At 46.8% G+C, this 27,161-nt stretch overlaps 1 protein-coding gene and 1 long non-coding RNA gene across 2 annotated transcripts in view; one reads left to right on the top strand and one right to left on the bottom strand.

The window, feature by feature from the left end:
- The window catches only part of LOC134936628 (inositol polyphosphate-5-phosphatase A-like), a 157,303-nt gene extending 135,715 nt beyond the window's left edge, over nt 1-21,588 (bottom strand). Inside the window, exons 1-2 of the mRNA XM_063931763.1 lie at nt 21,556-21,588; nt 21,414-21,463 (exon numbers count right to left, since the gene is read on the bottom strand). The gene's annotated coding sequence lies outside the window, so the exon portion shown is untranslated. The remainder of the gene's footprint in view (nt 1-21,413; nt 21,464-21,555) is intronic.
- Nucleotides 21,589-24,025: 2,437 nt separating this feature from the next.
- Nucleotides 24,026-25,882, top strand: LOC134935024 (uncharacterized). Its single transcript, XR_010179850.1, has 6 exons — nt 24,026-24,761; nt 24,854-24,903; nt 24,988-25,054; nt 25,141-25,211; nt 25,286-25,357; nt 25,612-25,882. It is a non-coding gene; the product is annotated as an uncharacterized LOC134935024 (long non-coding RNA).
- The last annotated feature ends 1,279 nt before the right edge of the window (nt 25,883-27,161 follow it).

Genomic DNA, 27,161 nt, shown 5'->3' on the forward strand with positions numbered 1-27,161 from the left:
GTAATTCCAAGTTGATCGCAGCAGGAAATTTTTTAGCAGTTGGGCAAAACCATGTGCACTGCAGGGGGAGCAGATATAACATGTGCAGAGAGAGTTAGACTTGGGTGGGTTATTTTGTTTCCGTGCAGGGTAAATACTGGCTGCTTTATTTTTACACTGCAATTTAGATTGCAGATTGAACTCACCACACCCAAATCTAACTCTCTCTGCACATGTTATATCTGCCTCCCCTGCAGCGCACATGGTTTTGCCCAACTGCTAAAAAATTTCCTGCTGCGATCAACTTGGAATTACCCCCATGTGCACTGCAGGGGAGGCAGATATAACATGTGCAGAGAGAGTTAGATTTGGGTGGGGTGTGTTCAATCTGAAATCTAAATTGCAGTGTAAAAATAAAGCAGCCAGTATTTACTCTGCACAGAAACAAAATAACCCACCCAAATCTAACTCTCTCTGCAAATGTTATATCTGCTCCACCTGCAGTGCACATGGTTTTGCCCAAGTGCTAACAAATTTGCTGCTGCGATCAACTCTGAATTACCCCGAATAAGCAATAAAATAATGAAAAACAAACCAGCAGTGCCGTAACTAGACATTTTAGCGCTGTGTGCAGTGGCGGTTCTTGCCACGGGCAAGCATAGGTGTGCGCATGGGGGGTGCCTGGTGCGCACAGGCACCCCCTAATGTCTGGCACCCCGATCTCACATGCCTGATGCAGCGATTGCTGAGCAGGCTGATTACTGTCCCCTCTGCGCTGCACCCTGCAGGACTGCATTACTGACCGGACGCCTGGGTTAATCAAGGGTGCCACTGCCACCGGCTTTCAAATTCCCAGCTCCACCACCATGTACAAAAACAGTGTGATGTGATTACGTCATGCTGCTTGCACGCCCACCCATCACACGCTCACCTCTCTCCTTCTATGCTATGCCAACGCCAGCCACTGATGAGGAGCAGCATGCAGCCATCGTCCCTCTTAGGAAGACAAATTCAATACTGGCAGGCGGTTGGCAGCAGCATTGACATGTCACTTGTTTTTCCAGCAGCAGCAGTAACTAGTCTGTGACTGTCAGTGTCAGTGAGTGACTGACTTGTAAGTAAGCTGCTGCAGCTTGCAGGGGAAAGAGAGTGGGAGCCAGACCAGGCTGAGGAGGACCAGTGTAATTGCAGTGAGTGCCATCAGGGGTGTTTGATTGGTGCACACCACAACATCTGACAATGTATCTGCTTTATTAGGATTGGTACAAAGGTGGATATTTTATATGCGTTGACCATCAATAGATGGTGCTAATCACGCCCATAAGGCGGTGCTAGACACACCCCTCTGACGGTGCACCCCCTAATAAAATGTGCTGCGCACGCCAGTGCGGGCAAGCGGTACTTTTGCCCGGGGCGCCGCCTTCCGGAGGGCGCCGGCGCCATCCGGAGGGCGCCGCACCAGGGCAAGATCCGCCACTGTGCCCCCCGCAGTGCCCCCCCGCTTTGAAGGGAACCAGACGCGTAGCGTCTAATTTCCCTTTATTGAGAGGACCTTAGTTGTGCGGTGCGCGATGACGCCATCGCGCACCGCACAGCAAAGGTCCTCTCCATGAAGGGAAACTAGACGTTACGGTCTAGTTTCCCTTCGTGTAGAGGACCTTTGCTGTGCGATGCGCGATGACGTCATCGCGCACAGCATAGTGGCACAGACACTAGGGGTCATAATTGACCTCTAGTGTCTATGCTGTTCTATGAGAAGAGAGAGGGGAGAAGAGCGGTGCCGCCGGCGGAGGGGGTCTGGATCAGGAACGGGGATGGTAAGTATTCTTTTTATTTATTTTCTTGCAGCGTCGTGACCACGCCCCCAATTGAAGCCACGCCCCCATATTTTGCCCGGGGCGCCACAAGTCTTAGAACCGGCCCTGGCTGTGTGCAAGAAACAGCATCTGCCCCCATATCATATACAAAACAGGGCCCAGGGCCAGTGCACATCATAAGCGCGCACCAAAAATATAGGGGCGTGGCCACATAATAATACCAATTCTTATTACGCTGTACAGAAGTCTAAATTATTCAATTTATGCCGCACAGTAGCGCCACTTGCACACATTACATCAGGTACAGCCCGTTTTTACACATTGCGCCAGGTAGAGCCCCATTTTAACCAGTACGGCAGGCAGAGTCCCCTTTTACACATTACGCCAGGTAGAGTCCCCTTTTACACAGTACGGCAGGCAGAGTCCCCTTTTACACATTACGCCAGGCAGAGCTCCCTTTTACACATTACGGCAGGCAGAACTCCCTTTTACACATTACGGCAGGCAGAACTCCCTTTTACACATTACGGCAGGCAGAGTACCCTTCTACACATTACAGCAGGCAGCGTACCCTTTTACACATTATGGCAGGTATAGTCCCCTTCCGGTGTTAAAGTGCTGCTGTGGGCAGCAATTCCCGATCCCACCCCATCCCTACTGTCAGAGCTTATAGTGCAGCCCACACCCCCCCAACCCCTCCCACGGAGGTTATATTGAGCTGTGGGCAAACATGCCCGACACCCCAGCACCCAACAACAGGCGCTTAAAGTGCAGCCTGACCACTGATCACCCCCTCCCCCTGATGGGTGGTTAAACTGAGCCGCGGACAATACTACCCAATCCCCCCCACAATCGCTGCTGGAGTATACAGTGAGCCGCACGGGCTGCAATGCCCGATCCCCCTCACCATCACCCATGGCCGCCGGAGTTACATTGAGCACCGACAACTCCCTTCCCTTCAGCACAGGGAGCCCGCGACTCGCTGTATCCTGAAGGGAAGGGGGTTTTCGGCTGCATTCACTCACTGCAACTCTGGCGGCGGGGGGGATCGGGCATTATAGTCCGCACGGCTCACTGTCTACTCCAGTGGCAGCAGCGGGGCGGGGTAAATCGGGCAGTATTGTCCGCAGCTCAGTTTAACCTCCCGTCAGCGGGAGGGGGTGTCTGGGCTGCACTATAAGCTTCGGCAGTGGGGATGGGGTGGGATCGGGCTTTGCTGCCCGCAGCTGCACTGTAACACCAGAACCACGGGTGTTGCCGACAGTACTGCGCCCACAGTGCATATGCGCTGTATGCAAGGCTCCGCCGGCACACACCTAGTTACGGCCCTGCAAACCAGTATATTATAATGACCCCAACAAAACAATGATGGCAACTTTAGAATATATTCCAAAGTCCGCTACATGCACAGATTGGCATGTACGGATATCCCATGCCCCTCCAAGCTACTTGAGAGCCTTACCTACACTCGCCTCACGCACTATCTTAACTCACACAACTTACTGGACCCACATCAATCAGGCTTTTGGTCCCAACACTCCACAGAGACAGCACTGACTAAGGTAGTGAATGTTCTGGTCACTGCGAAGTCTAAAGACCATTACTCACTTCTTATTTTTCTAGATGCCTCTGCTGTTTTTGACACTGTTGACCACTCTCTTCTCATACAAACACTACAAGCCCTAGGTCTTTAGGACACAGCCCTTTTCTTGATTCTCATCCTACCTACCTATCTAATCGCTCTTTCAGTGTCTGCTTTTCTGCAGCCACCTCCGCTTCGCTACCTCTATCAGTTGGAGTACCACAAGGCTCAGTCTTAGGTCATCTGCTTTTCTCAATCTATACCACATCTCTTGACAAACTAATCAGCTCTTTTCGAATTACAGTATCATCTGTATGTGGAATATACTCAAATCTACCTATCCTCCCCAGATTTGTTACCATCTGTATTGGTCTAGGGGCCTAATTCAGCCATGCCTGCGTTGGCCGGACGATGCCCACAAAACGGCGGGCAAACGTCGCCGCGCCGCCCCCTTCCGCCCAGCGACCGCCTCTACCTGTCAATCAGGCAGAGGCGATCGCTAGGCAACGACAGCTGTCGGCTGTCAGCCATGCGCCGGCGCACTTCTGACCTGATCGCTGCACTGCGATGAACGTCAGCGTGCAATCAGGTCAGAATGACCCCGTGTCATGGAATGCCTCTCTACCTTTTCCTATTGGATGTCTTCTTGCCACCTCAAACTTAATATTTCCAAGACAAAATGAATTATACTTCCACTGGCCACTAGTAGTTAGCAACCTGATATTTCTATCACTGTTGAGAACAATCCTACAACACAAGCTCGCTGTCTAGATGTCATTCTCATCTCTGAACTGTCATTTGTTCCTCATATTCAGTCTGTCTCAATAATGTCACACGCATCTAAAAAATAAAATCCAAAATACGACCATACCTTATCCAATACACTGCAAAAACTCTAATCCATGTTCTCATTATCTCACCCATTGATTATTGCAATAGTCTCCTTACTGGTCTTCCCAAGAAAAAGCTTCTCAACCTTACACAATCCATTCTGAATGCAGCTACAAGGCTAATCTTCCTCGCTAGACGTTCATTCCCTCCATTTGTTCAGTCAGTCCCTCCATTTGTTACCTGTATTCTGCATATTCAAAATAAAATAAGATTTTAAACCTACCGGTAAATCTTTTTCTCCTAGTCCGTAGAGGATGCTGGGGACTCCATAAGGACCATGGGGTATAGACGGGCTCCGCAGGAGACATGGGCTCTCTAAAGACTTTAGATGGGTGTGCACTGGCTCCTCCCTCTATGCCCCTCCTCCAGACCTCAGTTAAAGAACTGTGCCCAGAGGAGACGGAGAGTACGAGGAAAGGATTTTTGTTATCTAAGGGCGAGATACATACCAGCCCACACCATACACACCGTACAACATGGAATATATCAAACCAGTTAACAGTATGAATAAAACAGCATCAGCCAGAGACTGATCTCAACTGTAACATAACCCTTATGTAAGCAACAACTATATACAAGTCTTGCAGAAATAGTCCGCACTGGGACGGGTGCCCAGCATCCTCTACGGACTAGGAGAAAAAGATTTACCGGTAGGTTTAAAATCTTATTTTCTCTTACGTCCTAGAGGATGCTGGGGACTCCGTAAGGACCATGGGGATTATACCAAAGCTCCAGACCGGGCGGGAGAGTGCGGATGACTCTGCAGCACCGATTGAGCAAACACGAGGTTCTCATCAGCCAGGGTATCAAACTTGTAGAATTTTGCAAAAGTGTTTGAACCCGACCACGTAGCTGCTCGGCAAAACTGTAATGCCGAGACGCCTCGGGCAGCCGCCCAAGAAGAGCCCACCTTCCTAGTGGAATGGGCCTTTACCGAATTTGGTAACGGCAAACCAGCCGTAGAATGAGCCTGCTGAATCGTGTTACAGATCCAGCGGGCAATAGTCTGCTTAGAAGCAGGAGCGCCAACCTTGTTGGCTGCATACAGGACAAACAGTGCCTCTGTTTTCCTAACCCGAGCCGTCCTGGCTACATAAATTTTTAAGGCCCTGACTACATCCAGGGACTTGGAATCCTCCAAGTCACCCGTAGCCACAGGCACCACAATAGGTTGGTTAATATGAAACGACGAAACCACCTTAGGTAGAAATTGAGGACGAGTTCTCAACTCTGCTCGATCCACATGGAAAATCAGATAGGGGCTCTTGTGAGACAAAGCCGCCAATTCGGACACCCGCCTAGCAAATGTCAAGGCCAACAACATGACCACTTTCCAAGTGAGAAATGTTAACTCCACTGTTTGAAGAGGTTCAGACCAGTGTGATTTGAGAAACCGTAACACCACGTTAAGGTCCCACGGAGCCACTGGGGGCATAAAAGGAGGTTGGATGTGCAGCACTCCCTTTACAAAAGTCTGGACTTCTGGGAGAGAAGCCAATTCCTTCTGAAAGAATATAGATAAGGCCGAAATCTGCACCTTAATGGAGCCTAACTTTAGGCCCATATCCACTCCTGTCTGTAGAAAATGGAGAAAACGACCCAGCTGAAAATCTTCCGTAGGAGCATTCTTGGCTTCACACCAAGATACATATTTCCTCCAGATACGGTGATAATGCTTCGCCGTTACCTCCTTCCTAGCTTTGATCAGAGTAGGGATGACTTCCCCCGGAATACCTTTCCTAGCTCGGAGTTGGCGTTCAACCGCCATGCCGTCAAACGTAACCGCGGTGAGTCTTGGAACACGCAGGGCCCCTGCTGCAACAGGTCCTCCCTGGGAGGAAGAGGCCACGGATCTTCTGTGAGCATTTCCTGAAGATCTGAATACCAGGCCCTCCGAGGCCAATCCGGAACAATGAGTATTGTCTGCACTCTTTTTCGTCTTATGATTCTCAATATTTTTGAGATGAGCGGAAGAGGAGGAAACACATAGACCGACTGAAACACCCATGGTGTCACCAGGGCGTCCACCGCCACTGCCTGAGGGTCCCTTGACCTGGAAGAAGACCTCCGAAGCTTCTTGTTGAGGCGTGACGCAATCATGTCTATTTGAGGAAGTCCCCAACGACTTGTTATCTCTGCAAAGACGTCTTGATGAAGACCCCACTCTCCTGGATGGAGACCGTGTCTGCTGAGGAAGTTTGCTTCCCAGTTGTCCACTCCCGGAATGAAGACTGCTGACAGAGCGCTTACGTGACTTTCCGCCCAGCGAAGAATCCTGGTGGCTTCCGCCATTGCCGCTCTGCTCCTTGTCCCGCCTTGGCGGTTTACATGAGCCACTGCTGTGATGTTGTCTGATTGAATCAGAACGGGTAGATCTCGAATAAGACTCTCCGCTTGTCGTAGGCCGTTGTATATGGCCCTTAATTCCAGCACGTTGATGTGCAGACAAGCCTCCTGGCTTGACCACAGTCCATGAAAATTTCTTCCTTGTGTGACTGCTCCCCATCCTCGGAGGCTCGCGTCCGTGGTCACTAGAACCCAGTCTTGAATGCCGAACCTGCAACCCTCTAGAAGGTGAGCACTCTGCAGCCACCACAGGAGAGACACCCTGGCCCTGGGGGACAGGCTTATTTTCTGATGTAATTGTAGATGGGACCCTGACCACTTGTCCAGAAGGTCCCACTGAAACGTCCTCGCATGGAACCTGCTGAAGGGGATGGCCTCGTAGGCCGCCACCATTTTTCCCAGTACTCGAGTGCATTGATGAACTGACACTCTTTTTGGTTTTAGCAGGTCTCTGACCATGTTCTGGAGCTCCTGGGCCTTTTCCGTTGGGAGAAAAACCCTCTTCTCTACCATGTCCAGAATCATGCCTAGAAACTAGAGTCGAGTCGTTGAAATCAACTGCGACTTTGGTAGATTTAGTATCCAGCCGTGTTGCTGCAGCACTCTCAGGGAGAGCGACACGCTTTTCAGCAACTGATCTCTTGATCTCGCTTTTACCAGGAGATCGTCCAAGAATGGGATAATTGTGACTCCTTGCCTGCGCAGGAGCACCATCATTTCCGCCATAACCTTGGTGAAAATCCTCGGGGCCGTGGAAAGCCCAAAAGGCAACGTCTGAAACTGGTAATGACAGTCCTGTACAGCGAATCTCAGGTACGCCTGATGAGGGGGATAAATGGGGACATGAAGGTATGCATCCTTTATGTCTAGTGATACCATAAAATCCCCCCCTTCCATGCTGGAGATCACTGCCCGGAGAGATTCCATCTTGAATTTGAACCTTTTCAAATACAGGTTCAGGGATTTTAGATTCAGAATGGGTCTGACCGAGCGATCCGGCTTCGGGACCACAAACAGGGTTGAATAGTACCCTTTCCCCTGTTGCATCAGGGGAACCTTGATAATCACTCGCTGTTGACACAGCTTTTGTATGGCAGCTGAAACTATTTCCCTCTCTGGGGGGGAAGCTGGCAAAGCCGATTTGAAAAATCGGCGAGGAGGCACTTCTTCGAATTCCAATTTGTAGCCTTGGGATACAATTTAGATCGCACAAGGATCCACATCCGACTGAACTCAGACCTGGCTGAAGTGTCGAAGACGTGCCCCCACCGGCGCGGACTCCCTCAGTGGAGCCCCAGCATCATGCGGTGGATTTTGTAGAAGCCGGGGAGGACTTTTGTTCCTGGGAACTAGCCGTAGCAGGCGTCCTTTTTCCACTACCCTTACCTCTGGCAAGGAAGGAAGAGCCCCGACCCCTTCTGGATTTATGCGACCGCAAGGACTGCATCTGATATTGAGGTGTTTTCTTTTGCTGTGGGGGAACATAAGGCAAAAAAGAAGACTTACCCGCGGTAGCTGTGGAAACCAGGTCCGCGAGGCCCTCCCCAAATAAAACTTCACCCTTGTAAGGTAAAATTTCCATATGTCTTTTTGAATCAGCATCCCCCGTCCATTGGCGGGTCCACAGGGACCGTCTAGCAGAAATTGCCATGGCATTGGCTCTTGAACCCAACAGCCCAATGTCTCTCGCAGCCCCTCTCATATATAACGCTGCGTCCTTAATGTGACCCAAGGTCAATAAAATGCTATCCTTATCTAGGGTGTCAATGTCAGATGACAAGTTATCTGCCCAAGCTGCAATTGCGCTACCCACCCATGCCAACGCTAATGCCGGTCTGAGCAAGGCACCCGTATGTGTATAAATCGATTTCAAGGTAGTTTCCTGTCTGCGATCAGCAGGATCCTTGAGGGCTGCCGTGTCTGGAAACGGTAGCGCCACCTTCTTGGACAAGCGCGTCAAAGCCTTGTCCACCGTGGGCGAGGATTCCCACCGTAACCTGTCCTGTGAGGGGAAAGGATACGCCATAATAATTCTCTTGGGAATCTGCAGTTTCTTGTCCGGAGTTTCCCAAGCTTTTTCAAATAAGGCGTTTAGCTCATAAGAAGGGGGAAACGTTACCTCAGGTTTCTTTTCCTTAAACATGCAAACCCTCGTGTCAGGGACAGAGGGGTCCTCTGTGATATGCAAAACATCTTTAATCGCAATAATCATATATTGAATACTCTTGGCCACCCTTGGGTGTAGCCTCGCATCATCATAGTCGACACTGGAGTCAGAATCCGTGTCGGTATCAGTGTCTGCTATCTGTGAAAGGGGACATTTTTGAGACCCCGAAGGGCCTTGTGACACAGTCAAAGCCATGGACTGACACCCTGCTTTTTCCCTGGACTCTGCTTTGTCCAATCTTTTATGTAATAAAGTCACATTTGCATTTAAAACATTCCACATATCCAACCAATCAGGTGTCGGCGGCGCCGATGGAGACACCACAATCATCTGCTCCACCTCCTCCCTAGACGAGCCTTCCACTTCAGACATGCCGACACACACGTACCGACACCCCCACACACACTGGGATATATAAATATGGAGACAGTCCCCCAATAAGGCCCTTTGGAGAGAAAGAGAGAGAGTATGCCAGCACACACCCAGCGCCACTGGACACTGGAACAAAATCCCAGTCTGTACAGCGCTTTTATATACCAATAATACACTCACTGCGCCAAATAAATGTGCCCCCCCCCCTCGTTTTTTGCCCTCTGTACTTTCTCAGCAGGGGAGAGTCCGGGGAGCAGCGTCTCTGCAGTGTGCTGTGGAGAAAATGGCGCTGGTTAGTGCTGGAGGATCAAGCTCCGCCCCCTCAACATCGGGCTTCGGTCCCGCTCAAATTCTTTATACTGGCGGGGTTTTTTTTAATATACTGCCTCCGCAGTATATATATGTCACCCAGTGTCCCTTGAGGTTTATTATTGCTGCCCAGGCCCCCCCCCCCCCCCCTGCGCCCTGCACCGCTGTGCAGTACCTCAGTGAAGATCTGAAGTCTTCTGCTGCCTTTGAAGTCTTCTTTCTTCTTATACTCACCCGGCTTCTATCTTCCGGCTCTGTGAGGAGGACGGCGGCGCGGCTCCGGGACGAACAGCGAGGATGAGACCTGTGTTCCGACCCTCTGGAGCTAATGGTGTCCAGTAGCCTAAGAAGCAGAGCCTATCAGTTAAGTAGGTCTGCTTCTCTCCCCTCAGTCCCACGATGCAGGGAGCCTGTTGCCAGCAGTGCTCCCTGAAAATAAAAAACCTAACAAAAGTCTTTTTCAGAGAAACTCAGTAGAGCTCCCCTGGAGTGTATCCAGTCTCCTCTGGGCACAGGATCTAACTGAGGTCTGGAGGAGGGACATAGAGGGAGGAGCCAGTGCACACCAATCTAAAGTCTTTAGAGTGCCCATGTCTCCTGCGGAGCCCGTCTATACCCCATAGTCCTTACGGAGTCCCCAGCATCCTCTAGGACGTAAGAGAAAACACTCTTACTCATACACAAGGCCATTAACCAAACCGCACCAATGTACATCTCTTCGTTCATCTCAAAGTATCTCTCAACCCAACCACTCCGCTCTTCACAAGATCTATGTCTCTCATCCACACTCATTGTTCACTCCCACTCACGATCACAGGACTTTCTTCGGGCTGCACCCACTCCGTGGAATGCCCTACCACGCACTATAAGACTCTCCTCTAGTCTTCAAATCTTCAAGCATTCCCTGAAAACTCACCTCTTCAGGCAAGCTGATCCAGTTCCGGAACTGCCCACATAATCTTCACAAACATTTATATCCAATCACATCCTCTCTATACAGACCACACATATCCTCACATATTTTTTTTTTCTTTCTTTACCTCCCATCTTCCTAACCCCAGTTCATCATTGCTGTGAGGCCATATCATACAGCCCACCAAAAGCCTCTGCAATCTGGAGGATGCAATCAGGGCCGTTTCTAGCCAATTTGGCTCCCAGTGCGAGATTTAAAAATGCGCCCCCCCCATTCACATAAAAAAAAAATGCGCCCCCCCATAGATATAAAGAGGAAAAGCAGGTGCACGCTCCCAAGGGTGTGTGGCCTCATTAAAATGGGCTTGGCTTTGTTAAGGTGGGCGTGTCCTCATCTGATCTCATCATCACAGCCCCCACAGGATAAAAAAAAAAAGTTCTCATTTTACACATTATAGCAGGCACGCGACCCCATTTTACACAGCACGGCAGGCACGTGCCCCCATTTTACACATTGCGGCAGGCACATGCCCCCATTTTACACATTGCGACAGGCACGTGCCCCCATTTTACACAGTACAACAGGCAAGTGTCCCCATTTTACACAGCACGGCAGGCAAGTGTCCCCATTTTACACAGTACGGCAGGCACGTGCCCCCATTTTACACATTGCGGCAGGCACGTCCCCATTTTACACATTGCGGCAGGCACATGTCCCCATTTTACACATTGCGGCAGGCACGTGTCCCCATTTTACACATTGCGGCAGGCACGTGTCCCCATTTTACACATTGCGGCAGGCACGTGTCCCCATTTTACACATTGCGGCAGGCACGTGTCCCCATTTTACACATTGCGGCAGGCAAGAGTCCCCATTTTACACATTGCGGCAGGAAAGTGTCCCTATTTTACACAGTACGGCAGGAAAGTGTCCCTATTTTACACAGTACGGCAGGAAAGTGTCCCTATTTTACACAGTTAGGCAGGAAAGCGTCCCTATTTTACACAGTACGGCAGGAAAGTGTCCCTATTTTACACAGTAAGGCAGGAAAGTGTCCCTATTTTACACAGTAAGGCAGGAAAGCGTCCCTATTTTACACAGTAAGGCAGGAAAGTGTCCCTATTCTATGCAGTACGGCAGGCAAGTGTCAAGTGGGGTGGGGGGAGGGAGAGATGGACAACTTACATGTGAAGATCTCCCCGCTCCTCGCGCCGGCCGCCGACGCCTCCTCTTAACAGCTTGCTTGGCTCCCCCTCCTCCCTTTTCCCGAGTACTCCTGCTCGGGGGGCGGAGTTTCGCGGATTGACGCTGTTGCGTCGTGACGTCATGACGCAACCGCGTCATACCGCGAAACTCCGCCCCCCGAGCAGGAGTACTCGGGAAAAGGGAGGAGGGGGGAATCTGAGACCCGTAAAGTGCCGCGGCGGGCGCCCCGTGCGGTTGCACGGCTCGCCCGCCGCAAGAAACGGCACTGGATGCAATAGGTAACTATCTTTGTGTATCGATGCTTATTTCCCTATAGAACATAAGCTTGCGAGCAGGGCCTTTCTACCTCTATGACTATCTGTTATTACCCAGTTTTGTTTTATCACTATTGTTTCCAATTGTAAAGCGCAATAGAATTTGCAGTGCTATATATGAAACTGTTTTGCTAAAACAAGAAGGGTTTGGAGAGATATGATATTCATTTATGCGACTAAGAGCCAGAACATTACATATTGGTGGTACAAACATTCCAATGCAAGGGTACAGTGAGGAGCCTAATGTATATCTCTGCGACTTATGGAGATAATATTAGGACGTTTCATACTGTATCTGTGTAAAGACCTAGGGTGAACATGTTCTTCGTTGAAATTAAAATAAGAATTTACTTACCGATAATTCTATTTCTCGGAGTCCGTAGTGGATGCTGGGGTTCCTGAAAGGACCATGGGGAATAGCGGCTCCGCAGGAGACAGGGCACAAAAGTAAAGCTTTCCGATCAGGTGGTGTGCACTGGCTCCTCCCCCTATGACCCTCCTCCAAGCCAGTTAGGATACTGTGCCCGGACGAGCGTACACAATAAGGGAGGAATTTTGAATCCCGGGTAAGACTCATACCAGCCACACCAATCACACCGTACAACTTGTGATCTAAACCCAGTTAACAGTATGATAACAGCGGAGCCTCTGAAAAGATGGCTCACAACAATAATAACCCGATTTTTGTAACTATGTACAAGTATTGCAGATAATCCGCACTTGGGATGGGCGCCCAGCATCCACTACGGACTCCGAGAAATAGAATTATCGGTAAGTAAATTCTTATTTTCTCTATCGTCCTAGTGGATGCTGGGGTTCCTGAAAGGACCATGGGGATTATACCAAAGCTCCCAAACGGGCGGGAGAGTGCGGATGACTCTGCAGCACCGAATGAGAGAACTCCAGGTCCTCCTTAGCCAGGGTATCAAATTTGTAGAATTTAGCAAACGTGTTTGCCCCTGACCAAGTAGCTGCTCGGCAAAGTTGTAAAGCCGAGACCCCTCGGGCAGCCGCCCAAGATGAGCCCACCTTCCTTGTGGAATGGGCATTTACATATTTTGGCTGTGGCAGGCCTGCCACAGAATGTGCAAGCTGAATTGTATTACACATCCAACTAGCAATAGTCTGCTTAGAAGCAAGAGCACCCAGTTTGTTGGGTGCATACAGGATAACAGCAAGTCAGTTTTCCTGACTCCAGCCGTCCTGGAACATATTTTCAGGGCCCTGACAACATCTAGCAACTTGGAGTCCTCCAAGTCCCTAGTAGGTGCAAGGCACCACAATAAGCTGGTTCAGGTGAAACACTGACACCACCTTAGGGAGAGAACTGGGGACGAGTCCGCAGCTCTGCCCTGTCCGAATGGACAAATAGATATGGGCTTTTTTTGAGAAAAAAACACCAATTTGACACTCGCCTGGTCCAGGCCAGGGCCAAGAGCATGGTCACTTTTCATGTGAGATGCTTCAAATCCACAGATTTGACTGGTTTTAAACCAATGTGATTTGAGGAATCCCAGAACTACGTTGAGATCCCACAGTGCCACTGGAGGCACAAAAGGGGGTTGTATATGCAATACTCCCTTGACAAACTTCTGGACTTCAGGAACTGAAGCCAATTCTTTCTGGAAGAAAATCGACAGGGCCGAAATTTGAACCTTAATGGACCCCAATTTGAGGCCCATAGACACTCCTGTTTGCAGGAAATGCAGGAAACGACCGAGTTGAAATTTCTTTGTGGGGCCTTCCTGGCCTCACACCACGCAACATATTTTCGCCACATGTGGTGATAATGTTGTGCGGTCACCTCCTTTCTGGCTTTGACCAGGGTAGGAATGACCTCTTCCGGAATGCCTTTTTCCCTTAGGATCCGGCTTTCCACCGCCATGCCGACAAACGCAGCTGCGGTAAGTCTTGGAACAGACATGGTACTTGCTGAAGCAAGTCCCTTCTTAGCGGCAGAGGCCATAAGACCTCTGTAAGCATCTCTTGAAGTTCCGGGTACCAAGTCCTTCTTGGCCAATCCGGAGCCATGAGTATAGTTCTTACTCCTCTACGTCTTATAATTCTCAGCACCTTAGGTATGAGAAGCAGAGGAGGGAACACATACACCGACTGGTACACCCACGGTGTTACCAGAACGTCCACAGCTATTGCCTGAGGGTCTCTTGACCTGGCGCAATACCTGTCCCGTTTTTTGTTCAGACGGGACGCCATCATGTCCACCTTTGGTATTTCCCAACGGTTTACAATCATGTGGAAAAAACTTCCCGATGAAGTTTCCACTCTCCCGGGTGGAGGTCGTGCCTGCTGAGGAAGTCTGCTTCCCAGTTTCCATTCCCGGGATGAAACACTGCTGACAGTGCTATCACATGATTTTCCGCCCAGCGAAAAGTCCTTGCAGTTTTTGCCATTGCCCTCCTGCTTCTTGTGTCGCCCAGTCTGTTTACGTGGGCGACTGCCGTGATGTTTTTCCCACTGGATCAATACCGGCTGACCTTGAAGCAGAGGTCTTGCTAAGCTTAGAGCATTATAAATTTACCCTTAGCTCCAGTATATTTATGTGGAGAAAAGTCTCCAGACTTGATCACACTCCCTGGAAATTTTTTCCTTGTGTGACTGCTCCCCAGCCTCTCGGGCTGGGCTCCGTGGTCACCAGCATCCAAACCTGAATGCCGAATCTGCGGCCCTCTAGAAGATGAGCACTCTATAACCACCACAGGAGAGACACCCTTGTCCTTGGATATAGGGTTATCCGCTGATGCATCTGAAGATGCGATCCGGACCATTTGTCCAGCAGATCCCACTGAAAAGTTCTTGCGTGAAATCTGCCGAATGGAATTGCTTCGTAGGAAGCCACCATTTTTACCAGGACCCTTGTGCAATGATGCACTGTTTTTAGGAGGTTCCTGACTAGCTCGGATAACTCCCTGGCTTTCTCTTCCGGGAGAAACACCTTTTTCTGGACTGTGTCCAGAATCATCCCTAGGCACAGCAGACGTGTCGTCGGGATCAGCTGCGATTTTGGAATATTTAGAATCCACCCGTGCTGTTGTAGCAGTATCCGAGATAGTGCTACTCCGACCTCCAACTGTTCCCTGGACTATGCCCTTATCAGGAGATCGTCCAAGTAAGGGATAATTAAGACGCCTTTTCTTCTAAGAAGAATCATCATTTCGGCCATTACCTTGGTAAAGACCCGGGGTGCCGTGGACAATCCAAACGGCAGCGTCTGAAACTGATAGTGACAGTTCTGCACCACGAACCTGAGGTACCCTTAGTGAGAAGGGCAAATTTGGGACATAGAGGTAAGCATCCCTGATGTCCCGGGACACTATATAGTCCCCTTCTTCCTGGTTCGTTATCACTGCTCTGAGTGACTCCATTTTGATTTGAACCTTTGTAAGTGTTCAAAAAAATTTTTAGAATAAGTCTCACCTAGCCTTCTGGCTTCAGTACCACAATATAGTGTGGAATAATACCCCTTTTCTTGTAGTAGGAGGGGTAATTTAATTATCACCTGCTGGGAATACAGCTTGTGAATTTTTTCCCATACTGCCTCCTTGTCGGAGGGAGACCTTGGTAAAGCAGACTTCAGGAGCCTGCGAAGGGGAAACGTCTCGACATTCCAATCTGTACCCCTGGGATACTACTTGTAGGATCCAGGGGTCCTGTACGGTCTCAGCGCCATGCTGAGAACTTGTCAGAAGCGGTGGAACGCTTCTGTTCCTGGGAATGGGCTGCCTGCTGCAGTCTTCTTCCCTTTCCTCTATCCCTGGGCAGATATGATCTTATAGGGACGAAAGGACTGAGGCTGAAAAGACGGTGTCTTTTTCTGCAGAGATGTGACTTAGGGTAAAAACGGCGGATTTTCCAGCAGTTGCCGTGGCCACCAGGTCCGATGGACCGACCCCAAATAACTCCTCTTCCTTTATACGGCAATACACCTTTGTGCCGTTTGGAATCTGCATCACCTGACCACTGTCGTGTCCATAACATCTTCTGGCAGATATGGACATCGCATTTACTCTTGATGCCAGAGTGCAAATATCCCTCTGTGCATCTCGCATATATAGAAATGCATCCTTTAAATGCTCTATAGTCAATAAAATACTGTCCCTGTCAAGGGTATCAATATTTTTAGTCAGGGAATCCGACCAAGCCACCCCAGCTCTGCACATCCAGGCTGAGGCGATCGCTGGTCGCAGTATAACACCAGTATGTGTGTATATACTTTTTATGATATTTTCCAGCCTCCTGTCAGCTGGTCCTTGAGGACGGCCCTATCTATAGACGGTACCGCCCCTTGTTTTGATAAGCGTGTGAGCGCCTTATCCACCCTAAGGGGTGTTTCCCAACGCGCCCTAACTTCTGGCGGGAAAGGGTATACCGCCCATAATTTTCTATCGGGGGGAACCCACGCATCATCACACACTTTATTTAATTTATCTGATTCAGGAAAAACTACGGTAGTTTTTTCACATCCCACATAATACCCTCTTTTGTGGTACTTGTAGTATCAGAAATATGAAACACCTCCTTCATTGCCTTTAACGTGTGGCCCTAATAAGGAATACGTTTGTTTATTCACCGTCGACACTGGATTCAGTGTCCCTGTCTGTGTCTGTGTCGACCGACTAAAGTAAACGGGCGTTTTAAAACCCCTGACGGTGTTTTTGAGACGTCTGGACCGGTACTAATTGTTTGTCGGCCGTCTCATGTCGTCAACCGACCTTGCAGCGTGTTGACATTATCACGTAATTCCCTAAATAAGCCATCCATTCCGGTGTCGACTCCCTAGAGAGTGACATCACCATTACAGGCAATTGCTCCGCCTCCTCACCAACATCGTCCTCATACATGTCGACACACACGTACCGACACACAGCACACACACAGGGAATGCTCTGATAGAGGACAGGACCCACTAGCCCTTTGGAGAGACAGAGGGAGAGTTTACCAGCACACACCAAAAACGCTATAATTATATAGGGACAACCTTATATAAGTGTTTTCCCTTATAGCATCTTTTTTATATATTTCTAACGCCAATTTAGTGCCCCCCCTCTCTGTTTTAACCCTGTTTCTGTAGTGCAGTGCAGGGGAGAGCCTGGGAGCCTTCCCTCCAGCCTTTCTGTGAGGGAAAATGGCGCTGTGTGCTGAGGAGATAGGCCCCGCCCCTTTTTCGGCGGCCTCGTCTCCTGCTCTTAACGGATTCTGGCAGGGGTTAAATATCTCCATATAGCCTCCGGAGGCTATATGTGAGGTATTTTTAGCCAAAATAGGTATTCATTTGCCTCCCAGGGCGCCCCCCTCCCAGCGCCCTGCACCCTCAGTGACTGCCGTGTGAAGTGTGCTGAGAGGAAAATGGCGCACAGCTGCAGTGCTGTGCGCTACCTTTAGAAGACTGAGGAGTCTTCTGCCGCCGATTCTGGACCTCTTCTTACTTCAGCATCTGCAAGGGGGCCGGCGGCAAGGCTCCGGTGACCATCCAGGCTGTACCTGTGATCGTCCCTCTGGAGCTGATGTCCAGTAGCCAAGAAGCCAATCCATCCTGCACGCAGGTGAGTTCACTTCTTCTCCCCTAAGTCCCTCGTTGCAGTGATCCTGTTGCCAGCAGGACTCACTGTAAAATAAAAAACCTAAGCTAAACTTTTCTAAGCAGCTCTTTAGGAGAGCCACCTAGATTGCACCCTTCTCGGCCGGGCACAAAAATCTAACTGGCTTGGAGGAGGGTCATAGGGGGAGGAGCCAGTGCACACCACCTGATCGGAAAGCTTTACTTTTGTGCCCTGTCTCCTGCGGAGCCGCTATTCCCCATGGTCCTTTCAGGAACCCCAGCATCCACTAGGACGATAGAGAAAATGCGCACTCAAGATGTTTACTAGTATAAAGGAATGTAACGTATTATGGAAGACTTTTACTAAGCAGTGATAAGAGCGGAGACGTGAGCCAGTGGAGAAGTTGCCCCATCAACCAATCAGCAGCACTGTATAATTTTATAGTATGCAAATTATAGATGTTACTTCAGCGCTGATTGGTTGCCATGGGCAACTTCTCCACTGGCTCACTTCTCCGCTCTTATCACTGCTTAGTAAATGTCCCCCTAACTCTTAACAGTTATGGGCAATAGCTGATGTTTTATTCAATCCACAACCGCAAAGCAGACACCTAGGTGAGAACGAGGTGTGCAGAGAAAGGTGACTGGAGCCTGTCATGCCCAGCACTGCTGACGCCATACTGTGGCATCCTCCATTTTCTGATGCACACAGATTAATTCAACCCAGTGAGAAATGTGACATGCGCCCTTTGTACGGAAACATGTTATTACAACAACGTATGTGGATGTGCTCAACTGTACGGTGTTATCCTTAAAGCACATTTTGGATCAGAAAGGCATGGAAAAAATAGGAATTTAAGAACTACTGGTAATTCCTTTTCTCCTAGTCCGTAGGGCAGGGCTGGCCAAACCAGTCCTCGAGATCTACCAACAGTTCACATTTTCCAGACCTCCTAGCTGGTGCACAGGTGTAGTCATTACTAATTAAGATGTGCTGCATTCATTCCTAACTGACAATTCTACAGCTCTCCAAGAGGCTTGGAAAACATGAACTGTTGGTAGATCTCGAGGACCGGTTTGGCCTGCCCTGCCGTAGGGGATACTGGGATGACATTAGTACCATGGGGTATAGATTGGGTCCAATGGAGCCTGGCACTTTAAGAAATCATTAGTGTGTGCTGGCTCCTCCCCTCTATGCCCCTCCACCAGACTCAGTCTAGGAAGACTGTGCCCGAGGAGACGGACATACTTTGAGAGAAGGAATAATACGAAAGCAGTGAGGTAACGAACCAACACACAACAAAGAAGGATAGCAGTGCCAACCAGAACAGAGGAAAGCAACGCTAACTACAACAAAGGATAGCAATGCTAACCAACAGGAACAGGGACAGCAACAGCAGACCCAAACACGAACACTTACAACCAGATAAGCAGGAACACGAAGCATCGAGGCGGGCACCCAGTATCCCCTATGGACTAGGAGAAAAAGAATTACCGGTAGGTATTAAATTCCTGTTTTCTCTTACAACCTAGGGGATACTGGGACGACATTAGTACTATGGGGAAGTCCAAAAGCTCCCAGAAAGGGTGGGAGAGTGCTGAAACCCCTGCAAAACTGCCTGACCAAACTGAAGGTCGTCTCTGGCCAAGGTATCGAACCTATAGAACTTCACAAATGTGTTTGAACCAGACCAAGCAGCTGCCCAGCACAACTTTAAGGCCGAGACACCCCAGGCAGCTGCCCAGGAAGAACCCACCGACCTTGTGGAGTGGGCCTGAATAGAACTCGGCAGTGGCAATGCCGGAGATGATTTAGCCTGTTGAATGGTCAACCTGAGCCAACGAGCAATGGATTGCTTAGAAGCAGGACATCCAATCTTTGCAGCGTTGTAAAGAATAAAAAGCGAGTCAGACTTCCTGTGACGAGCGGTCCTCTTGACGTAAATCCTTAAAGCTCTCACAATGTCCAAGGACTTCGGAGCGACCGATGTGTCAGACAGAATCGGAATCACTATATCGGTTGATAAATGTGAAAAGCTGATACCACTTTCGGCAAAAACTGCGGGCGAGTTGCGAGGTCCGCCCTATCCTCGTAAAAAATCAAATACGTGCTCTTACAGGATAAAGCCCCCAATTCTGACACACGTCTTGTAGAGGCTAGGGCCAGCAACATGACAAATCTTCCAAGTAAGATACTTCAAATCCACCCTTTGAAGGGTTCAAACCAGTCCGACTGGAGAAAATTTAAGACCACACTGAGATCCCACGGAGCCGTGGGAGGGACAAAAGGTGGTTGAATACGGAGAACACCCTCCAGGAACGTCTGTACTTCTGGAAGCACCGCCAGCTGTTTCTGGAAGAAGATGGAGAGACACGAAATCTGAACTTTGATGGAACCTAACCATAGGCCCATATCCACTCCTGCTTGTAGGAAGAGCAGAAAACGGCCGACTTGAAACTCCACAGGAGAATATCTTTTGCCCTCACACCAAGAAATACATTGACCTAAGATTGGGTACTGAAACGCCGACCCTCCACCAGGTGAGAGATCTGGAGCCACCATAACAGGGAGATCCCTGCCTTTAGTGACAGGGTTACACACTGGTGCATCTGTAGGTGAGACCCCGACCATTTGTCCAGAAGATCTAGCTGAAACGGGAGGGCATGGAATCTGCCGTACTGGACCGCCTCGTAGAAGGCCATCATCTTGCCCAGTAGACGGATGCAAAGATGAATAGAGACCTTGCGAGGTCTGAGTACCAAGAGGACAATAGCCTGGATGGTCAAGGCCTTGTCCATGGGGAGGAATGCCGTCTGAGCCACTATGTCAAGTATCAAAGTATAATGCCAAGGAACTGAATTCTCTGAGAGAGAGCTAGAGAGAGCGACACAGAGAGGATTGGGACCAGCACACAATACCTCAGGCAAAGCAGTGCTCCGCCTGGGATGTATTATGTATTATATCTATGTATATATATATATATATATATATATATATATATATAACACAAATATTCAGAGTGCGCACAGATACAATGGCATAATTAAAATTGAAATAATTACTCAAAGTAAAATCCAACCAGCATAACCGGAATGATAGAAAGATTATTTTTAATACACGTTAAAATTTGTCATACACGTTGTTCCATAAGCACAATACACATTTATGCAGAAACAGTGTATGCTATATATATCTCATAAAACCCAACGCGTTTCGTCCATTATGGACTTCATCAGGGGTACAAGTCACAGCTGGTAGGGTAAATAGAGGAGAGAAGAGGAGAAAAAAGAGCAAATGAGATACATCAAAACAGTAACATATCTTCATCAACCAGTTCACTTCATAGATTCATTTCACAATATATCAAAAAACAAGAGGGATATGGGAAATACCTCATGGTGTGACATTAAAGTTGATAAACGTATCTTTACAATCAAGAGAACTAGATGTTGAGGAAAGAGGGATATTCTCAAATCTATTCTTAGGTATATAATATCATACTTACTGGAATAATGCTTTAGCAAATTTCCTACAAGATGATCTCACTGTGAAGAGTGTTAAAACGTGATATATATCTCTAATGGAGAGAGAGTGTTAATTAGATTTAATCAAGCTAACTATATACCAGCTAGAGGGTTGATTATTACTTACATAATGATACTAAAAACTCTCGTGAACTTCTAATCAGCTGCTCCTTAATTGTGGTTCCTTGTAGGTACTTTCTATGGAACACACAGATTTTTTGCTACTGATAAGGATTTAACCCATTGCAGCCCAATTTGTATTTAAGGTATATTCAGATATTTACATTTAATTATGGGGCAAATGACCAATTAGATTGTGTCCTCCAAGATTAATGAAAGTTCACAAGGGATCTAAATAGATTAAATAATGTTCATGGTAATTTCTAACAATAATATTATAATCGGACAGTGGACTGGGATAGTGAATCTACTTACTTTAAAGTCAAGCCAATAACACCAAACAGAATGTCCAGTGAGGAAAGCAGCTGTAATAAATAGAAATAATCAGATCTTTACCTCACAATCAATTAGGTGAGAGGTTGATCAATTTAATTTAAGGTCATAAAGTAGTACTTACACTAAAAGGTTCTGGATGTGTGTCAGCCTCCTCTCCTGGATGGTAAGTGAACTGGAGAGGCTATATCTGGCCTATTTATACCTAGGAGTGAATTACCTCACTTCCTATGCTCTAATGATTGGTTGATCGAATAGATCTAAATAAGTGTATATCCAAGGTGTAGCATGGGAAATCTACCCTATGCTCTGTACAGCATGAAATTGTCATCCATATAGGTCTTAAAAAATGACCTTAATGTTCATATAACAACTTAAATAGCAGGCTTTCGTCCTGCGTTCCACCTAGATCATGGTGGAACGCATGGACTTCCGCCTAGTGCGTACTTCCTGTAACTGAGATGAATGTATATAACATCATCAGTTAACCTAATGGGATTGATTAAGCCCAGAGAGGGGGAATGTATGTTAAGCCCAGGGAGAGACGTATTGGGGCTGGGAAGTTTTAAGATCTCATTTGGCACGTCTGCCGCGGATCTCCCCGCTTTGCGTTCCAACCGCATCACCTGTGGAGCGCACCGCGTCATTACCGGATGTTGTCATGCGTTCCACCCATAAGCGATACTGGAACGCATATCTACCTACTCAGTTTGCACGTTAATGCTGGGCTCAATGGTGTATTCCATTATCGGACAAATCAAACGCACTGCAGATGGAAAAATTATGTAATTTATAGTTGTTATTTTGCGAATAGGACCCTATTTCCTCAATACCTTTACAAGGGTTCACAATTTACACACAGTATGACATCCATACAATACAGTGCAATATTATGGATACCACCAATACTACATATGACTTTATAAAGAGAATAATAGTATATGATCAGACATAAGTTGTAATATACAGTCGAATAGACAGACCCTCTATAATAAGTATAGCAATATGATAAAGATGTGCCATAATTGTGTAATATCATATATCAGCATGGCCAAAAATATGTTTTAAAAATTGTTAGATAGATAATCTAGTATACGATAGGGAAACTTTATAATGATAACAGTATATACCCTAGGTGAACGTTTTCATATCTTAAATAGGACACCTAGGTCTGTTCTAGGTCAATATAAGATCAGAACCATTCATACCACGATGTTTACATATCAAAATGACTGTTGATCTCTAACAACCTAAAAAAGAGACTATATCAATGTTTTCATTGAGACCTAACGGATAAAGAGTGTTCAGTGTATAAATCCAATAGGATTCTTGCTTTGCTAGTGTTAAGTCTCTATCACCTCCTCGTCTGTCAATTTTGATGTGTTCTAAGACGGTGAAGGTTAGACCTGTTACTGATGAATTATGGACCTCGGCGAAATGCCGGGGTAAACTATGCGACATCATTTTGTTTTTAATGTTTCGTAGATGTTCCTGGATCCTAATTTTTATTTTTCGTTTAGTCTTCCCTATATATGAGAGGCCGCATGGACAAGTTATTTTATATATTACGTATTCCGTAATGCAGGTGACCCGATCTTTCAAAACGTGGAATCTACCATTGTCCATTCTCAATTTGACGGAGGCCTTTTGCATATGTTTACAACAAATACACTGATTGCATGGAAAACATCCCCCTTTATTACTTAAAAATTGATCAGGCAATGGGTTCTGAGATTTTTCCATTTTTAAAGAGCTAAAATGGAAAAATGTTCCATGCAATCAGTGTATTTGTTGTAAACATATGCAAAAGGCCTCCGTCAAATTGAGAATGGACAATGGTAGATTCCACGTTTTGAAAGATCGGGTCACCTGCATTACGGAATACGTAATATATAAAATAACTTGTCCATGCGGCCTCTCATATATAGGGAAGACTAAACGAAAAATAAAAATTAGGATCCAGGAACATCTACGAAACATTAAAAACAAAATGATGTCGCATAGTTTACCCCGGCATTTCGCCGAGGTCCATAATTCATCAGTAACAGGTCTAACCTTCACCGTCTTAGAACACATCAAAATTGACAGACGAGGAGGTGATAGAGACTTAACACTAGCAAAGCAAGAATCCTATTGGATTTATACACTGAACACTCTTTATCCGTTAGGTCTCAATGAAAACATTGATATAGTCTCTTTTTTAGGTTGTTAGAGATCAACAGTCATTTTGATATGTAAACATCGTGGTATGAATGGTTCTGATCTTATATTGACCTAGAACAGACCTAGGTGTCCTATTTAAGATATGAAAACGTTCACCTAGGGTATATACTGTTATCATTATAAAGTTTCCCTATCGTATACTAGATTATCTATCTAACAATTTTTAAAACATATTTTTGGCCATGCTGATATATGATATTACACAATTATGGCACATCTTTATCATATTGCTATACTTATTATAGAGGGTCTGTCTATTCGACTGTATATTACAACTTATGTCTGATCATATACTATTATTCTCTTTATAAAGTCATATGTAGTATTGGTGGTATCCATAATATTGCACTGTATTGTATGGATGTCATACTGTGTGTAAATTGTGAACCCTTGTAAAGGTATTGAGGAAATAGGGTCCTATTCGCAAAATAACAACTATAAATTACATAATTTTTCCATCTGCAGTGCGTTTGATTTGTCCGATAATGGAATACACCATTGAGCCCAGCATTAACGTGCAAACTGAGTAGGTAGATATGCGTTCCAGTATCGCTTATGGGTGGAACGCATGACAACATCCGGTAATGACGCGGTGCGCTCCACAGGTGATGCGGTTGGAACGCAAAGCGGGGAGATCCGCGGCAGACGTGCCAAATGAGATCTTAAAACTTCCCAGCCCCAATACGTCTCTCCCTGGGCTTAACATACATTCCCCCTCTCTGGGCTTAATCAATCCCATTAGGTTAACTGATGATGTTATATACATTCATCTCAGTTACAGGAAGTACGCACTAGGCGGAAGTCCATGCGTTCCACCATGATCTAGGTGGAACGCAGGACGAAAGCCTGCTATTTAAGTTGTTATATGAACATTAAGGTCATTTTTTAAGACCTATATGGATGACAATTTCATGCTGTACAGAGCATAGGGTAGATTTCCCATGCTACACCTTGGATATACACTTATTTAGATCTATTCGATCAACCAATCATTAGAGCATAGGAAGTGAGGTAATTCACTCCTAGGTATAAATAGGCCAGATATAGCCTCTCCAGTTCACTTACCATCCAGGAGAGGAGGCTGACACACATCCAGAACCTTTTAGTGTAAGTACTACTTTATGACCTTAAATTAAATTGATCAACCTCTCACCTAATTGATTGTGAGGTAAAGATCTGATTATTTCTATTTATTACAGCTGCTTTCCTCACTGGACATTCTGTTTGGTGTTATTGGCTTGACTTTAAAGTAAGTAGATTCACTATCCCAGTCCACTGTCCGATTATAATATTATTGTTAGAAATTACCATGAACATTATTTAATCTATTTAGATCCCTTGTGAACTTTCATTAATCTTGGAGGACACAATCTAATTGGTCATTTGCCCCATAATTAAATGTAAGTATCTGAATATACCTTAAATACAAATTGGGCTGCAATGGGTTAAATCCTTATCAGTAGCAAAAAATCTGTGTGTTCCATAGAAAGTACCTACAAGGAACCACAATTAAGGAGCAGCTGATTAGAAGTTCACGAGAGTTTTTAGTATCATTATGTAAGTAATAATCAACCCTCTAGCTGGTATATAGTTAGCTTGATTAAATCTAATTAACACTCTCTCTCCATTAGAGATATATATCACGTTTTAACACTCTTCACAGTGAGATCATCTTGTAGGAAATTTGCTAAAGCATTATTCCAGTAAGTATGATATTATATACCTAAGAATAGATTTGAGAATATCCCTCTTTCCTCAACATCTAGTTCTCTTGATTGTAAAGATACGTTTATCAACTTTAATGTCACACCATGAGGTATTTCCCATATCCCTCTTGTTTTTTGATATATTGTGAAATGAATCTATGAAGTGAACTGGTTGATGAAGATATGTTACTGTTTTGATGTATCTCATTTGCTCTTTTTTCTCCTCTTCTCTCCTCTATTTACCCTACCAGCTGTGACTTGTACCCCTGATGAAGTCCATAATGGACGAAACGCGTTGGGTTTTATGAGATATATATAGCATACACTGTTTCTGCATAAATGTGTATTGTGCTTATGGAACAACGTGTATGACAAATTTTAACGTGTATTAAAAATAATCTTTCTATCATTCCGGTTATGCTGGTTGGATTTTACTTTGAGTAATTATTTCAATTTTAATTATGCCATTGTATCTGTGCGCACTCTGAATATTTGTGTTATATTTTATCTATCGTCTCCCACTAGCAGGGAGACTTTTCAAGAGGTGCTGCCCTATCCTTGGTACAGCGCGAATTAAGGGTATTGTTGTATATAATATATATATATATATATATATAGTAAGGCAGTTGTGTTACAACAGCTTATATGCTCCACCCTCTCTATAAGGGTGTGGTTCATAGGGTCGACAGTGTCTAGGTCGGCCACTATTGGTCGACAGTAACTAGGTCGACAGGTCAAACGGTCGACATTAATTTTTTATGTTTATTTGTGTCATTTTCTCCGTAGAGTGACCGGAAACCCCAATTAGCACGCCATGTCCCCTTGCTCCGCTACCCACCGCGCTTGGCACAGGTTACTATTCCCAATCGTAATCCGCGTGGATCGTCAAGTATGAAAAAGTTCCAAAAGAAAAAAAAATGTGAAAAACTCACGTCGACCTAAAACATGTCAACCTAGAGACCCTGTCGACCTAGTTACTGTTGACCTAAACTTGGTCGACCTAGAGACCGTATCCCCTCTATAAAGCCCCCTGGTACCAGTACAATTGGTGATTCAGCGGGGTCTGTGGAGGAGCAGCTTTAGCTTGCAGCCTGGCAGTAGCAGGAAATGGCACCTTCCAGCCTCTGGTCCCGCTCTCCAGGAAGCCCCGCCCCTTCAATGGCACGCGGTCCCTCACAGTTTATACTGGCTGTAAACGTGAATTTAGTGTAAAAAAAGGAGTTTAATAGCCCTCTTTGCCTCAGCGCCAGTCTGGGGTCTGCAGCGGGCACCGCAGCTCGCAGCCAGATAACCGCCGCGCCCTAATGCCGCCACTTGTCACCGGGGACCCGCTAACCGGGACCTCTGTGTTTTTACCATTATGGAAAACCTTCCTTTATAAAGAAATGTCATTATTTCTCTTACGTCCTAGGGGACTCTGTGATGACATTAGTACCATAGGGTACAGATCGGGTCCAATGGAGCCTGGCACTTTAAGAAATCAGTGTGTGCTGGCTCCTCCTTTCTATGCCCCTCCACCAGACTCAGTTTAGAAAAGTGTGCCCAAGGAGGCGGGTGCATTCCTCTGGAGCTCCAGAGAGTTTTCTTCAAAACATTTATGTAGTTTGTTATTTTCAGACAGCACTGGCTGGCAACCAGTCTGCATGCATCATGAGACTTAGGGGGGGGGGGGACCGAACCAACCTCCTATAGGGTTAAAGGTTCATTTCCCCACTGACAGGACACTAAGCTCCTGAGGCTCTGTTTCACATACCCCCAGGGTGTGCGCACACGCCGGCAGCATGCCGACACCCCTAACAGA

This window comes from Pseudophryne corroboree, chromosome 6, assembly GCF_028390025.1.
Source record: "Pseudophryne corroboree isolate aPseCor3 chromosome 6, aPseCor3.hap2, whole genome shotgun sequence".
In the NCBI taxonomy this organism is placed as follows: domain Eukaryota; kingdom Metazoa; phylum Chordata; class Amphibia; order Anura; family Myobatrachidae; genus Pseudophryne; species Pseudophryne corroboree.